General features: G+C 34.5%; 1 protein-coding gene across 4 annotated transcripts in view; it reads right to left on the bottom strand.

Annotated features, from left to right (window-relative positions):
- The window catches only part of PPHLN1 (periphilin 1), a 141949-nt gene that overhangs the window by 36148 nt on the left and 93315 nt on the right, over positions 1-12486 (bottom strand). The gene's annotated exons all lie outside the window — the stretch shown is intronic.

Genomic DNA, 12486 nt, shown 5'->3' with positions numbered 1-12486 from the left:
GCCATGTTGATACTGACAATATACTAGGCAACTTAAATATGCATTCCCACTTAATTCTACCTTTACTATGAAGTGGGTAATATCACCATTCCCATTAGAGTAGTGAGGAAAAACCAAGGCTCAGAAAAAGTTAAGTGACTTTCCCAAAGAAGCACAGCAAGCGGCTGAACTGGGATTCAAGCCAAACCCCCTAACTCTACAGTTCCTACACTACTTATTCTAACTTCTAAAATACTGCAACAGCACTGTGGTAATTCTCCATAAATCCTTCTACTGAGTATACAGAATTCCATAGTGTGGATGTGCTGGAATCTATTGAGTCATTGTTCTTCAGGTAGAAGAAAATGATCCTTGATGGAAGTTAGAGATATAAGAAGCAATGAAAATAATACAAAGGGTAAATATTTAAACAAACCAAATGAACATTAACTGCATAAAATACTATTAAGTATCTTGTGGGGTTTAAAATACATATGGGAGTAAAATACAAACTAAATCAAATCAATCAAGAGGAAGTTCAATGGATTTCAAACGATCTATGGTGCCTGCATTGATCATCAAGGAGTGAAAAGTATTAGTTTATATTAGACTTCAATACGTCAAGGATGCACGGTATAAAGAATGTATAACTACAAAGAAAATGTGGGAGTATGGGAGATGAACAATAAATTTAAAAATACCAAAGAAAGAGAAAAGGACTACAGAACAGGAAGAACAACTAAACATAAATATAACAGTAACTACAGTAAATGGAAATGATTCAAAGAAAAGACATATTTTATTCAAGATGGATTTTTTAAAAACGTAACTATATGGCTGCTTACAAGAGAAATAACTTAAATACAAGAATGAAAGTAAGGTAACAAAAACAGATATCATGCCCAAACTAACTTAGATAAATATGAGACATTAGAGATTAAGGGGACTATTTCATAAAGACATAAAATAATTCTAAACTCATATGCACTTTACATCATAGCCTCAATATATAAAAGGAATAGAAACATTTAAAAGAGATATGCAAATCCACAAACATATTTGAAGGTTTTGACACAACTCTTTCAGAAACTGTTAAGACAAGCAAAATCAATACGGATATGAAAGAGTTGACACAATAATAAACTTTACCTTATTGACATACTAATAGAACAATGCACTCAACAAATAAAAAGTACACCTTCTTTTCAAGTATATGGAACACTTAGAAAAACTGACTGGACTTCCCTGGTGGAGCAGTGGTTAAGAATCCACCTGGCAATGGAGGGGACACAGGTTCGATCCCTGGTCCGGGAAGATCCCACGTGCTGCGGAGCAACTAAGCCCGTGCACCACAACTACTGAGCCCGTGTGCTACAACTGTTCAAGCCGACATGCCTAGAGCCTGTGCTCCACACAAGAGAAGCCACTGCAATGAGAAGCCCACGCACTGCAATGAAGAGTAGCCCCTGCTCACTGCAACTAGAGAAAGCCCATGTGCAGCAATGAAGACCCAACACAGCCAAAAAAAAGAAATAAAAAAGAAAAACTGATGATGTGTTGGGCTGCAATGTAAGTTACAACAAATTTCATAGGGCTAAAATCCTAAAGAATGTTTTCTGACTAGAGTGGTTTAGAAATAGAAATTTATTTTTTTAAAAACCTACAAAATCCCCATATGTTTGGAAATTAAGAAATCTTCTAAATAACTCTAAATAAGAAATCCAAGGAATATTAGGAAAATATTCTAAACTGAATGACAATAAAAATAACATCAAAATTTGGAAGATGAGCTAATGCCATGTTGAGAGGGAATTTATAGGTTAAAAGAAAAACTACAGGGCTTCCCTGGTGGCGCAGTGGTTGAGAGTCCGCCTGCCGATGCAGGGGACATGGGTTCTTGCCCCGGTCCGGGAAGGTCCCACAAGCCGCGGAGTGGCTGGGCCCGTGAGCCATGGCCGCTGAGCCTGCGCGTCCGAAGCCTGTGCTCCGCAACGGGAGAGGCCACAACAGTGAGAGGCCCGCGTACCGCAAAAAAAAAAAAAAAGAAAAGAAAAACTACAAATCAGTAAGTATCTATCTCAAAAATTTTTTCAATAACAGAAATTAAACCAAAAAATGAAGAAGGAAAGAAAACAATAAAGGCAGAATTTAATGAAATATAAAATCAAAACAAGAAAAAAAAAAGAACAAAACCAAAAGTTGGTTCTTTGAAAAAGACTAATAAAGCTGGTAAATTCAGGTTACAATTATCATGGAAGATGTGGCAGCCAACCCCCAGATAGCCCCCAGTGATCCCCACCCTCCTGGTATTTTCATCCTTGTGTAATCCCTTCCTGTTGAGTGTTGGCTGGGCTTAGTGACTCACTTGTAATTAACAGAACAAGGTAGAAGTGACAGACACTATGTGACTCAACAGACCAAAAAAGGCAGCAAAGCATTGCTCTTTTTTGCTCACTCTTGGGGGAGGCAATGATTACATGCAACAAACTGAAACTCATGCCAACAGCTACATGAGTGAGCTTGGAAGTGGATCTTCCAACTCCAGTCACATCTTAAGAAACTATAGCCCTTGTTATCAGCTTGACTGCAGCCTCGTGAGAGATCCTGAGCCTAGATCCCAACAGGCTTTGTTTGTTAAATTGAGAACATGAGAAACCAATTCTAAAGTTTCTACAGAAATTCACAGTTCCAAGTACAGGTACCCTTGAAAAAAAAACAACAGGGAGGAGGATTTGCTCTACTGGATATCAAGACTTAATTGTAAAGCTACAGTAATGAGGACAGTGCAGTACTTTTACACAAATCAAAAGACCAATAGAATAGAACAGAGTCCAGAAACAGATTCACACATATATGGACACCTGACTTATTACACAGGTGTCAATGCAGAACAGTGAGGAACACATGGTCTTTCCAAAAGATGGTTCAGTGTCAAATGGATATCCACATGGAAAAAAGTGAAACTTGATCTCAGCTACATTTAATATACACTATATATAAAATCATTTTCAAATGGATTGTAACTCAATGTAAAAGACAAAACAGAAAAGCTTCTAGAAGATAATAAAAGAGAAAGATATCTTAAATAGGAGACAAATAAAAGCAATATAGAATAAGACTCAAAAGTCTGGGCTACATTAAAAGTAAGAATTTTTATTCCTCCATAGATATCAAAAGAATGAAAAAGCAAGACACAAAATGGGAAAAGATATTATATATATATATATATATATATATAAAGATTATATAAAGAACTTCTACAAATCATTTAAAAAAAAAGAACTCAACAGGAAAACAAGCAAGAATCTCAACAAGTACAAAAGAGTACTTGTACTATGTGCGAATAACCATACGAAAATATCCTCAGCATCATCTGTAATCAGGGAAATGCAAATTAAAACCAAAAGGAGCTATATTACATGTAACAATATCAATGAATCTCATAAACACAATGGTGAACAAAAAAAAGCTAGGCACAAAATAATATATACTGTATGATTCCATTTGTGTAAAGCTCAAAAACTATACTACAATGTTAGGAATCAATTTAGTGGTTACCTTTGGGAAAGGAGGGGCAGTGATTAGGGAGGGGGTATGATGGGACTCCTGGGGTGCTGGTAATCTCTATTTCTTGCCCTGAATGGTAGTTTTCACTAGTGCTTGCTTTGTGAGAAATCATTCAGGTTAACAACTTCTCTGTTTTGAACACTTCTCTCTGTACATGTGTTATACATCGCTAAGGTGACTTTCTTAAAGTAGAGCATATTAGCAATCATAGCAGAGTTTAGCATAATTGAACATCAGGTAACCAGAAAACTGAACGATGCTGAACTGCTCATTTCCTCTCAAGTCCAGATAACTGAAGGATTAGAAATCTTAAGATTCAGTTCAGAGGCAGACAAAAAAATCTCCAAATAATCTCCTGGCTAATTCAAGTAAACAAGTATTCTAAACAGAAATGATATACACTGCATTGTCCAATTTCCTGTACTACTTTTTTTAAAAACAAAATTTTAAAAAGAGAAAGAATAAAGGAAACGTACACAAAATAGATAATTATATAAGTGACTCCCAACATCAACTCACTTCTAGTGTTTAATTTCAAGTTACCTTTAAGTAGAAACATAAGATTATCTAAGTGCAACTTTTAAAACACCGTCTGTAAATGAATTGAGAATATCAATTAACTCACACTGTAGTCAGCAAATGAGTGTATATAACAGACAAGCTTGTTATCTCCTTGCACAATACTTGAATTAAACAACAGTTAAGAGAAGACAGCAGATGTTATAGGAGGGATCACATGTTAAAAATAAGGGATGACAAGTGAAGGGTGATATATGGGAACAATTTATGTTTTAGGAATGGGGAGGGAAAGCAGGGAATTCTAAGGAGAAGGAAACATTAATCTTTTATGGTACTTCTTATGTCTAGAAAAATAGATAAGGACCAGTGAGATAAAAAAGCAATCCAAATGGAAAATGTGAAAGGAAAATTACAAAGCCCCCCAAAATAAATAAAATATTTCATAGTAAAATTATTTTCACATTTCATTTTGAACAAATAAAGGGGAAATCCCCCAAAATAAAAACAGAAGTAAAAGGACAAGAGGTAAACAGCCCAAATCTTCACACTGATGAGAAAATGGGCTCTCAAAGTTAAACTTATACAGGAAACTTGCTATAAAATATTCCTAAGAGGTAATCTGAAAGTAGTCAATATTCCAAGGTTGCAAAGAAACAGGCAAAGTAATACTCAACACAACCATAACCACTTGTATAGTGATTTTCAATATATAAAGGGCTTTCACATACAAAAGCTTGTTAATTCTGCAGGAAAACATGCAACTAATCCCATTTAACAAATGAGGAAAAGGCTCTGAGAAGTTAAAGCACTAAATGGAAGCATCCAGCAATTTCTATGCCACACTACTTAGAAATGTTCCCAATGTGAAGTACTCAGAGACTAAATAAAATTGTTAACTTAACAAAAGGGGAACTGAATAGCAAGTGACAGTAATTTGGAACCACTAGAGAAAATCCTTACCTAACACTGGTTGACAGGAAACAAAGAAGGGAGGTGAGAGAAGGAAGCTCACGCATGGGCTTAAGCCATGGGGAATACCTGTATTGGGTACTTTTGTTTAAATGATGACATTCCCAGGTATAATGTCCAGGATGGCCTCATCTCTTCTGGTACTTGCAACATTTTAAGTATGGTTTTTATAAGGCCTGGTATTTGTATTGTCCAAATTTCATATTTTATGTAAAAATTGTATCTTAACAGAGTCATCAATCTCCGTATTTATGGATTTATATCAGGTATAAATAAGTTACTTTTAATTAAACGTAAAAGCTAAGACACTTGGTTTTGACATTTCAAATATGATACAAATTACCTTCTGAGACAGCTTCCAGATGAAACTCCCTTAAAGTGAAAACTTTACACTTACGTTTCAGCAACAAGCGTCTATAGTAAGAGCATGAACAGAATCTGACTGATAAATTTCAAAAACTCTGAAATTTAGCCAAAATAAATGATTTATTTTCAATGTGTTTTGGGAATAAGAGATTTTTCAGAGGTAAATCGTATGTGAGTATATTTTACTAAATCTATATATGTAAGGTCCGAATAAGTGGTTGGTAATAATGGACTGTTAAATACAGTAGGGTAGACTTGATGTCTAGACAAGATAGTGGTAAGAGCTGCACTTTTAAAAAGTTCGTTACTTGCTCTGATAAAAAGAAAAAACAAAGAATGTTTCTATCAAGTAGGACTAGTATAAAATGCTTATTAGATCATGCATATACAATGATAGAGTTGCCACTACTTTGGAAACAATTTCATTTTAACCCATCATGTGTGACTCTTCTCCATGTCTGCAACTCTAGTTAATATTTCAGGAAGATGGTTCATTTGATTAATTTTCAAGCCTTTTCTCTGTAAAAGTAAAATAAAAATATCCTATTTTATATTGAGGGAGAAAGAGCGACCCAGTGAGAGGGCTGGGAAGAATCAGCTATATAGTTAGACGGTGACTGAAACTAGACACTCGAAGAAAAGAAGAGGGCCACAGGCAGAATGGTGACTAAACGGAACGTCTTGTCTACTGAAGAAAACCCTTTCTGCACAATTCATTAGCTCAACAAGCACTATTTAATTACTGACTGATGCATAGCAATGATAAATATTTGAGTTTTTAAAAAGCATTTTAATGTAAGTACACTGTGTCCTCATTAAGAGGTTTAAAAAAGAATCAACGCTTAAATATTCTATAGTTAAATCTGAAATTAGCTTCTTTATGTACACATATAATAGTGTGTACAGAAGAAGCAATATTTAGCTTTTAATTTTTAATATGATTTAGATTAGGAAGAGACCTAAGATTATTCAGCCTAACTTTTTTATTTTGAGGAAGAAAATGAAGAAAAGCCAGTGAGCAGCCCATACGGTCACAAAATGGTTAACATGTAGAATTCAAATTAAAATAAAAATCACATATTAAGTAGATTGATCTAGACTTACAGCAAAACTGTATTAACCTATAAGACTGATGACCTAGACAGGCAACAAAATGATTTCTGAAGTAACTTGATTTTTATTAACTAGAGTAAGGAAAGTGGCCCCAACATGGCTAAGAAATAAAATTTCCTCAATATAACAAGGCAGGCATAGCTATGACTGACTATAAAAAATAACGTCTTTACCAAAACAAATGTATATTCAGTTTAAGTCTTTGGAAGTTAAAAGAAGGAAAGAAGAAAAATACACAATCCCCCCTATCAAGAGTCTCTGAGTAGTCTCTCTGTTTAAGAACATTAGATTGGCACCCTCTCTGGATCTAAAATGATTCCTGTCTATATTTCAATTATAAATTATCAGATAAATATAGTAATCAACCATTCTGTTAATAGAGAGACTTACTTGCAGGTAGAAATATCAGCTTTTTCATAAAACAGCTTTATGTTATTAGGATAGTGTCCTGAAATAGCCAAAGAGGTCTTAAAAATGAATTTGCCTTCATGGTACTTGTTCTTTTTTGAATTACTCACCAAATAAGAAGAAAGAAGAGATGGACCTTCCCCCTTACAAATGATGACTTTCTGCGATTTGAGGAGCATCATGAGTAATGCATTTAAAGAATATTATCAGGTACATCCCCACAATTAGATTGGCTTAGATTTTATTAATTGCATCTACTAACATAATTTTTTTTTTTTTTTTTTTTTTTTTTTTTTTTGCGGTACGCGGGCCCCTCATTGTTTTCGCCTCTCCCGTTGCGGAGCACAGGCTCCGGACGCGCAGGCCCAGCGGCCGTGGCTCACGGGCCCAGCCGCTCCGCGGCATGTGGGATCTTCCCGGACCGGGGCACGAACCCGTGTCCGCTGCATCGGCAGGCGGACTCTCAACCACTGCGCCACCAGGGAAGCCCCATACTAACATAATTTTTAAGAAAGGCTGATAAAGATTGGTACAAGCAAGAAATTCAGATTCTCTACAAACTCACATATTACAGTTATGCTCAAACTTGGCATGCCATTAGAACCATAAGAGGTAAACAGGCACTCTGGTGATCTCCTATGCAGTTACTAAAACCTGTACAGCACTTCACAAAACATAAACACAGGCATTTGACACCCACAGTATTAAAGCAACTCCACAGCCCCAAAATGTATATTTTAAATGTAATATTTTGTTTATTTAAAAAATACATATATATATTTTTAATGTGGAGAAATCAGAGGACCTATATTTTGAAACACGGTTCCCAAGGGATTATAAATGTCTATTAATAGGGGACTAGTTATATATACTGATATAGAATGGTCACTAAAACACTGAACAGGGTACAGAGTATGGTACTGTATTTAAAGAAAAAGCATGGAGACACACACACCAACTTTTATCTCCACTCATCTGAATCAAACATGCTCCAGATGTGTGTGTGTGTATATGTATGTATGTGTGTATACACATACATAAATACTGTATATAAACTCTGTGTATACACATATATATGTATATATACACATATATACACATACATCACATATACAGTATATCTACACGCTGGGGAAAGAAACTGGGCAGCTAAGAATTATAGGTGAGAAGGAAACTTGTTTTCCCTGCATAATCTCTTGTGCCTTTTGAATTTTATCCTTGTGTATTTTATCACTTAAAATACAGCTTTCAATGGATGGGCTGGAGGACATTTTAACATAATAGAAAAGACTTTCATAAATATTTGTTTTGGGTGATATTTACAAAGTGCTACAACTGTTACAACTTATCCAACTGAATATTTAAGATCTATGCATTTTATTGCATGTTAATTATACCACAATTAAAAAACAGACAGTACAAAAGTCTCTTAATTTACATAAAAGGTGGTCATAGTTTTCAACCTTTCAGCACATTAGAAAGTATAGAAGAACCTAAGAAAAAACAGTCACCTCCTTCCAACTCCTTGTTACTCCAAACATGGTACATAGACTAGTAAAATCAGTGTCACCGGGGAGAATGTCAGACATTCCAATCTCAAGCCCCATCCCAGATCTACTGAATCAAAATCTGTATTTTAACAAGATCCCCCAGTGATTTACACCCACATTAAAGTTTGAGAAGCTCTGATAACTAACTTACCGGAATATTTATGGCAGATATCCAACAAGCTCTACTTTTTAAAAGCCCCACAGATGTACAACAAAAGCAGAGAATTACAATATAAGCATGGTGCCTTGAGAGTGAAGAGATGAAAGGTTCTTTTTTTTAAGACTAGTTGGCAGAGCAAAAGATCCTAATAAACTTCAGTTACACACCAACTATCCTTACGGTTGCTTCACTAGGCACCTGCTTCTCTACAACTTCTTGGGTCTTCAGGAGGATTTTAGCCACCCTGACACTCTTAGTCATATGATCTGCTAGGCCAACAATGCATATGCATATTTTTTGTCTGTGTATGTATACATATACATATGTGTGTGTGTGTGTGTGTGTGTGTGTACCCACCCCAGATCTACTCATATTATCTGATTCCATCTGAAGAAAGAGGAAGATAGAACAATCAAAGCCAGATCTTGCCAGTGGGAAATTACAAGAAGACTTAAATATCATTAGATGCCAGGTCCCCAAGAAAACAGAGGATCTCACTGACAGGCTATGTCTAAGCACAATTTTATCAAAATTTATGAGGGATTTTGCAAATCTTAAATAAGAGAATTCCAAAGAGTTAAAGTAAATATTGCTTTATCCCTCAAGGTACAATAAAGGGAAGAAGGGTATGTAATAATGGAGGATTTCAATTTGCATCGTTCATTCAAAGTAACAATTTGTTAAAAGCCAAGATTCCTCACTGGTAAAATATCAAGGAGTAGGATGCACTTTCAAATCAAATAGTTCAGTAGTAGTAGGTATGTGAGGACTTGAGAGATATATCACGATCAAGGGGTTAATGCCAAATACCTGAACCAGAATATGAATCACCTATATATTTCTTTGAATTTTAGAATTTTATTTATTTTTTATACAGTAGGTTCTTATTAGTCATCCATTTTATACATATTAGTGTATATATGTCAATCCCAATCTCCCAATTCATCACCTATATTTTTGTGGATTAAGTCTCTCTAGGAATTACCATAATGACAGAAGAAATTCTGAAGTTTGCCTTTCTAAGCTCAGAAGCCAGAAAGCCTAGGAAAATATTCCAGTATTTGCATGTAAAAGGTGGCCCAAATTGGGTAAGAGGGGATAATCTGGGGAAATAGGGGGAAAAGATACACCACAGGATCCAAAGCATAAGGAGGATAAATGTGCTGTAGCAAGAGAATGAATCATATCCACTAAAAGATATTTATGTAAAAGTGAGATGATTCAAATGATCTCTAGCAACATAATATTCAGAGATGCAATCTGATGTCTTCTGGCTCAAGGATTTTAGACCAGTCTCCACCATATACGACTATAAGCTGGCAGCTTTTTCAAAAGACACCTGTACCTCTACCCTACCGAATTCTTATATGCCCAGGAATGAGATGGCAATAATATGGCAAAGAACATGAATCTGCTCTTATTGAAGTGATTCTGATACAATCTATATCCATATGCGTTTCCTTAAACATCGAATAAGCCACATTTGTAGGCCCTCTGAATTAAATTAAATTTTGGCCTGAAGATTTAGTTTATTACATATTGTAATACTGCCTCAAGTTAATGACTTTCTTTGGATTCAAGGGCTGAAGGACCTAATTTATATAAACCCTCAAAAAACATGTGGAAATTATAAGATATCTGAACATATTGCACTTGACATAACAGGGAGAAAAAGCAACTTGGCTATAACACCAGTATTTACATTCCTACATTATTCTAAGTTTGATTTGTTGGCCTCATCTATGCAGGCTCTTTTTAGGGGGGGCTATTATTCATTTTTTAAATCATGCAATATTTCAAGCATATGGAAAAATATAAATTACTAGACAGCTGTATAATAACTACCATCTAGCTTTCTCAAACCTTTATAATATTCCTATCCATCTGGTATTTAATCTCTAAAAATAAAATGTACAAATGTTGGAGAGAAATCCCCTTAAACCTAATTTTTTCATTTTTAAAAATCACTGTAACATTAAGACATGATTTATAAAATAATTACATGTCATTATTTACTAGCTTTGTGACATTTTGAGGAATTCTGGTTTGATTTTCTTGTCAATATATGAAAACCAAAGTACCCTAGCAAGAACACAGTAGTTACATTCCAATATTTAACATCATTAAGTTCTCTATTTTATAATGGTTTTACTTCTCTAGTACATCAGAATACAGTAATGACCTTTTAGAGTTATTTTTCTTTCTTTAGTTCATCTTTCCTTGTTCAATATACTTTAGTATCAGATTTTTCATGTGTTTGAACAATGGGCAGATGAAAACAGAAATACAGTCATACTTACAGGTCAAACATATATGGGTGTCTGTAAAGTATACAAACACTGGTTTCATACTAAATAATTTTATGTGTGTGCTGCTAAGCTAGGCTCTACCTCTGACTGGTAACCCACCTTTTCAAGATCAAATAGATCACCTATGACTAATAACAAGAGGAGACAGTACAAAAATATTAATAAATAACAACCCCAAATACTCCCTCCCAATAGGGGAGTCAGTCAAGGTTTTCTACCAGTTATATTCTTAAGAAAACCTCTCCTTTAAAGAGCTGCAATTTAGGTGAAAAAGAAAAATAACATTAAATAATTCATTCACTTAACAATCACTTATCAAGCACTTACTAAGTGCTGGGCCTAGACACTCTGTTAAGTGGTCAGGTTAAGACACACTCTGATTTCAAGTGACTCAGTGACTATCCATACAACACATATTTCTTGTGAGCCCACTACATGCCAATCGCTGTTCTGGGTAATGAAGATAAAGCAGTACACAAAACAAAGTCCTTGCTCTCATGAAGCTTCCATATGGAAGGGAGACAAGCAAACATATGTCAAATGGTAGGGGAAAAAAAAAGCTACAAAGAAAAATAAGTCAGAGTAAAAAGACAGTAATTTTATATAGGGCAATGATATTCATATTCGTACTGGAAGATACACCTAGTGAGCAAACCATTTATTTACTCCCATTTAATTGATATCTTGAAAGGCACCAATCTGCCTTTCACATCACCAAATTAAACCGGATTTTCTCAGTCACCATTTTCCTATATAAGCTGCACAATCATATCTAGGATTTAAATAAGATCTTCTACTTAACCAAGGGAAATAGATTTTAATTGATGTGGAAATGGACAGCGCCTTGAGAAAAGGTTTAATTTTGTTCTTAATTTCCAACAGTTTTTAGAAGATTATATAACAATATAATGACATTTACTCAAGGCACTAGAGAGTAACAACATCAAAAACAAACAGCTGTACAACATGTCACATTTTAGAAAGCCCTTTCACATTTCATTTACTTCATTTAATTCTCATAAAGTGATAATACCCTATAAAGCAGGTAATATTTCCATATTGAAACACTTTCAACTTTTCTATGCATAATGAGCATATGCGAGGAGGATTAAAGAGGAAATGATGGCTACTTTTTAAATCTTAGGTAAGACAAAGCCTCTAGGCTTATTCTATTCCAAAATTACATTTCACACTGTATTAAGATACAGATAGAAGGTTTTGTCCTATAACTATTCCTTAAGCAATCTATTCAATCTATTAAAAACAAGACCCTGACTTTTCAAAATGACATCATTAAAATTAGATTTAAATACCTATCCTTTATTTTTTCTTTAATATTTGAAAAATACTTAAAAGTATAATGAAAACCATCAAGAAACATCTGTAATCCCAGTATTCAAAACTAACATTTGCTATTATATTGGTATATCTAATATTTTTCAACCCATCTCTAAGTTTAATAGTTCTTTAATTGCTCCACACTAACTAGAATATTAATATTCTCTAAAATAGAAGCTTGCTTTTTATTAAAAAGAGAAAAAAAAGT

The sequence above is a fragment of the Leucopleurus acutus genome, assembly GCF_964270905.1.
Source record: "Leucopleurus acutus genome assembly, chromosome: 11".
Classification (NCBI taxonomy): domain Eukaryota; kingdom Metazoa; phylum Chordata; class Mammalia; order Artiodactyla; family Delphinidae; genus Leucopleurus; species Leucopleurus acutus.
The sequence above is the reverse complement of the archived record's forward strand: the minus strand, read 5'-3'. Positions and strand labels throughout refer to the sequence as shown.